This window comes from Myotis brandtii, unplaced genomic scaffold (genome assembly GCF_000412655.1).
Source record: "Myotis brandtii unplaced genomic scaffold, ASM41265v1 scaffold116, whole genome shotgun sequence".
NCBI lineage: Eukaryota > Metazoa > Chordata > Mammalia > Chiroptera > Vespertilionidae > Myotis > Myotis brandtii.
Genome location: NW_005354010.1, coordinates 1,379,051 through 1,384,396, shown reverse-complemented (window position 1 = coordinate 1,384,396; position 5,346 = coordinate 1,379,051). Strand labels below are relative to the sequence as shown.

Genomic DNA, 5,346 nt, shown 5'->3' with positions numbered 1-5,346 from the left:
ACCGCTACCCTTCCCATTGGCTAATCAGTGAGATATGCAAATTAATCGCCAGCCAAGATGGCTGCTAATTTTCATATGTCGGCTCCAAGTCACGGACTGAGGCTTTAGGCCTGGGTAAGGGAGGAGCCAGCCAGCGATTGTTGATGGCGGCGGAGGTGGGGAACCAGGGCGGAGCCAGCCAGGGATCGGCTGCAGCGGGAGCTGGGGGTTCCCGGTCCAGGCCTAAAGCCTTGGCCTGAGGCTTTAGGCTTGGGTCAGGGAGGAGCCAGCCAGCGATCGTTGATGGCTGCGGTGGTGGGGAGCTGGGGGTGCCCCAGCCCAGGCCTACCACCTCGGCCAGAGGCTTTAGGCCTGGGCCGGGGAGGAGCCAGCCAGTGATCCTTGATGGTGGTGGTGGCCGGAACCGGGGCGCAGCCAGCCAGCGATCCTTGATGGCCACGGCGGCTGGGAGCTGGGGGTGCCCTGGCCCAGGGCTAATGCCTCGCCAGAGGCGTTAGGCCTGGGCAGGGGCCAAACCAGCAATTGGTGTGAACTACAGAGGAAACACCTTTTCTGACTGCTGATTGGTTAAGCTCCCTGTATGCCACTGGTAATATTCTTAGTAACTTGGGTAATAAGAGTCCAAAAAGTGATCTAGGGTTTTTTTTACCACACTCCTGGAGAAAAAAAGGAAGGTCTGCTGCTGGAGGGTTAAGAAATGTCATATCCTGTCCTAGCCGGTTTGGCTCAGTGGATAATGCCTCGGCCTGCCCAACGCAGATTCTGGGTTCAATTCTGACCAAGGGCATGTACCTAGGTTGCAGGTTCCTCCCTGGCCCGGGCCCAGGTCAGGGCTCATGCAGGAGGCAACCAATCAAAGTGTTCCTCTCACTTTGATGTTTCTCTCTGTCTTTCCCTTTCTCTTCCACATTCTCTAAAAATCAATGGAAACATATCCTCAGGTGAGGAGGAAGGAAGGAAGAAATGTCATATCCTATGACAGACACTTCTTGAAAATGCCTAAAGAAAGTTGTCATTTTTTCATGGTAAAGGGACTGGAGTCCGTGTTGATGAAAACACCTTGGTGGCTGCGGTGACTGGCAGTGGCTGCAATAGCGGGGTGATGGGGCTGGTGCCTTCCCCTGATCAGCCCGGTTGCCTCCCACAAAGGGAGGCCAGACTGTGGCTTAGGCCCGCTCCCCAAGGGGAGCAGGGAGCAGGTAGTAGGACATCCCCTAGGGCTCCCAGTATGTGATAGGGGCCAAGCTGGGATGAGGGAACCCTCTCCCCAGTGCACAGATTTTTGTGCACTGGGTCCCTAGTATATATATATTAGAGAAATATGCTAATTAGGCCGGGACACCATCAGGACCAAACAGGAGGAGGTTGTGCACGGAGCATCGGGAGTGGGGCGGAACTGGGGACTGGCTTCCTTAGTAGTCCTGCAGGGTCAATCTCAAGAGGACAGGCCAGGCACCAATGGACCAGAGCTGCCGGCACTTGAATGTGAGCAGACAGAAGGAAAAAAGACCTTCAAGGCCTGTCCAAGGTGGGTTTGCATTTAAAACCAAGTGGGGTGGTCCGGAGCTGTGCGGCACTGACAACCATGGCAGTCGCAGAGTCAGAGGTGCGGCTGTGGCTCACAGTGTGGGGAGTGAGCGGAGGCTTTGCCTGCTAAAGGTCAGCTAATTTCAGCTCAGAGGCAGGCACAATCAGGGAAGCTGGTGGGACCTTCACAAAAAAAAGAGAAGGCTGAAGAGGAAGGATACTCCTGAGAGCGGACTAAAGAACAGCTGGCAGCCTTGAAGAAATAACATGAAGGAGAGATAACTCATCATAAAAAGGAGATTGAGCGTCTGCAGAAAGAAATTGAGCGGCACAAGCAGAACATCAAGAAACTGAAAGATCATGATACTGCAGTGGTGTCAGGGTGAGGGGCAGCCATATTTGCCGGTGCGCCCGAGCTGTTAACAACAAAAAGTGCGCGGGAGCTCGGCGGGCGCATGCCCCCGGGGGGAATGTCTTGCAAACTGAACTTGACCGCACATGCCCGCTGCCCGCCCTCAATGCAGCTGGGAGCGTCCACCCGCCTTCCACCGGCATGGCGACGTCCTCCGGGTACCGCCAGCTGCTGATTGACTGTGGACCACCATCTCTAGGCTTCACGCAGGGAACAGGGAACAGCCAGGTGCCCCAGAGCAAATATGCTGAGCTGCTGGCCATCCTGGAAGAGCTGGGGAAGGAGATCTGACCCAGGTAAGCGGGCATCAAGAGCGGGCATCAAGAGCGCGATGGAGAGACTGAAACGAGGCATCATCCCCGTAAGAGGGCTGGTTCGGGAGTGCTTGGCCGAGATGGAACAGAATGCCAGGTCCTAGCCTCCGAGTCAGCGCGAAAGGCTTTCCATCTTCTTCCAAGAAGTGACAGCTTATTGTCCTCCTCCCACCCCGACCCCTTCAGAGGAAACTCGGTTTCAAAATGGTAACAGCTTAGTTTCTCCTCCCCGTGCCTCTCCCATGGTTCGTCAGGCTCTGAACTTCCCGTCGCTGAGATGGAGAAGAGATTTTTGCAGTTATTAGGTTTACATATTAGTTAGAAACTGCCCAGGGCGTTTTGTGTGTGTGTGTGTGTGTGTGTGTGTGTGTGTGTGTGTGTGTTTAAAGCATTGATTTATATGATGCACGTCAGTTACCTATCACAGCAAACCGTAGTTGGCCTCCCAGATACCGTGTTTCTCTTCTGGATACATTTCTGTTCCTCACATGTTTATGTTTCTCTTCTGAGCTGATCCAACTCTGAGGGTTTGTTTCAGCAAGTCCTGAGGCAGCGCTTTAGTAGCCAGTGCCCGTTCGCCACACAGTATAAATTCTGCTCATTGTAACTTTTTTTTTTTGCTTAATAATATGCATGAATATTAGTACTTTGAAGTCAATCTTTAAAATGCACAAATTATAAATACAGAAGAAAGAGCAACTTATCAAACCTTGCCTGACAAGGACCCCTGAAATTTCCCCTAAGGATGTATGTATATTTCAGTTCTGCCTTTCCCATCAATGGATCCAAACATCTGGAAGAAAGTGACTAATAGTGTTTGCATCTTTGCATGTATTTATTACTTGATGTAATAAAGCTTACTTTCATTAACAACAACAAAAAAGAAACTGAAAGATCATGCTGATGATTAAGTGCACACAGTTCCCCATAGAATGGTTACATACCATCCACTTCAATGAAGACAAAGTTCCGGTAACTAATATCTATCTATGCTGCCAACAGATTATAATAAATTATGATCAGTGGAAAAAAAACACCCAAGTGGGATGACATCAGAATTACCCAAGCGCGCTCCCAACCCCTTCACCTGCCCAGACGCCTAAGGTCCCTTTACAGCTGGGCTGAGCCCAGTGCAGCCCAGTGGCCTGGACACCAGGCCTGACCTCTTCTCTGGTTTGGCCCAAGCATCTGAAGTTCGCCTTAGTTGCCTACTTAAGAAATTGGAGCGTTCACGTAAAATCAGGATTCCCCACTTCTCTTTCCAAAGTGGCCGACTGGGCTACCAACCAAGGGTGGTCGGTGTCACTTCAACCCTAAGAGGAACCCCTAGCTTGGGGGTGTGGTGAGGAGGAAGCTATCCGTGCAGACAGTTCAGTTGTGTAAACTCTTGCTGACTGTGGCACAGCCCAACAGTGTGGCCGCTCAGCTGCGAGGCAGCACAGCCATGAAACAGTGCGGCTGCTAAACAAGGCCCCTCTCCAGCTTTCAGGGGGCTCAACATGCTCCAACCCAGTGCACCCACTCTTCCCTGAGCTGCCCAGTGCACCCCACTCTGCCCCAGTGAGACAGCCTCAATGTTTCAGCTCCAGCAGACAGAACACGTCCCAGCAGAAAGGGAAAGTGTAGCCCTGGCCGGTGTTGCTCAGTGGATAGAGCCTCTGCCTGAGGACTGAAGGGCCCGGAGTTCAGTTCCCGGTCAGGGCACATGCATGGGTTGTGGGCTTGATCCCCAGTGTGGGGTGTGCAAGAGGCAGCCAATCAATGATTCTCTCTCATCATTGATGTTTCTATCTCCCTCACTCTCTGAAATTAATATATACTAATGAAAGGGTAATATGCTAATTAGACCAAACAACTTCCAGACAACTTTCTGGACATCCTTTCAGACAAAGCCATGGTGGCGGGGCTGTGGCAGAGATGGTTAGGGAAGATCAGGCAGGCAGGCAGGTGAGCGGTTAGGAGCCAGTAGTCCCAGATTGCAAGAGGGATGTCCGACTGCCTGTTTAGACATCCCCCAAGGGGTCCCCGATTGGAGACGGTGCAGTCTGGGCTGAGGGAACCTCCTCTGCCCCCGGGCATGAATTTCGTGCACCGGGCTAATAGTATCAATATAAAAGAATAAATTCAAAATAGTAAAAATAGTAGTATATAGAGCATGTAGATAAAAGCATACAGAGTTTTCCTTAGTTCACATAGATGCATTACTCTATTTACAGTTATGCCAGCACATCATATAAGCCATGCACTGAAAAATTGTGTATAGCTATTTATAGTTGGAAATAGTATGCTACTGTTTTCTTTAAAATCTTTTAGGATTTGTGCTTTTGAGCAATGTAGTCTCTGGGACCATAATCAGGTGCCTGAGGGCATCAAAACATAAATTTAGTTAGCAGGGTTAGCATGAATCTAAGATTCAATTGAATAAAGACAGGTATGCAGACCAGTAGGGCTTTGATACATGTTAACAAGACATTCAGACATTGTCATTACTTATTATTTCAATGAAAACTCCCCATATTGAATCAATGATGCAGATAGGCAAATCACCTCATTTTAATACTTCATATGTATTACAAATAAAATGAAATCTTAAACTCAATGAGCAAGGTTGTTCTTCATTAAAATGATTTTTACCTTGTACCAAAGGTACCTAATTTAAGGCAAAGAACAATGCTGCAATATAATTGATTTATGTTTCCATGTATATTATTTTATGCATTAAAATTCTGAGATGAGGTTCATACTATTCACCAGAATGCCAAAGGAATCTATGGTGTAAAAAGTGATGGTAAGCCTTGGGAGATATAGATATTTAAAATATATTTTACCATATATTTTATTCATTAAACAATAATATTTTGTTTTGATTTCAGGTGTACAGCATAGTGGCTAGACAATCATATAATTTTCGGTGTTCCCCCCGATATTTCCAGTGCCCACTTGGTACCATACATAGTTATTGCAATATTATTGTCTACTAGAAGCCCAGTGCACAAAATTTGTGCACAGGTAGGGTCCCTAGGCCTGGCCAGTGATCAGGACCGATCTGTGGGGCAACTGGCGGAGCAATCGGGGAACCCCACTGGCACCCGC

At 49.0% G+C, this 5,346-nt stretch overlaps 1 long non-coding RNA gene and 1 pseudogene across 1 annotated transcript in view; both read left to right on the top strand.

Moving 5' to 3' along the window:
* The window catches only part of LOC106723726, a 3,959-nt gene extending 2,069 nt beyond the window's left edge, over positions 1-1,890 (top strand). Inside the window, exons 2-3 of the long non-coding RNA XR_001359438.1 lie at positions 1,701-1,703; positions 1,806-1,890. This is a non-coding gene — a long non-coding RNA (uncharacterized LOC106723726). The remainder of the gene's footprint in view (positions 1-1,700; positions 1,704-1,805) is intronic.
* A 107-nt stretch (positions 1,891-1,997) lies between these two features.
* Positions 1,998-2,357, top strand: LOC102258653 (annotated as a pseudogene).
* Positions 2,358-5,346: the final 2,989 nt, after the last annotated feature.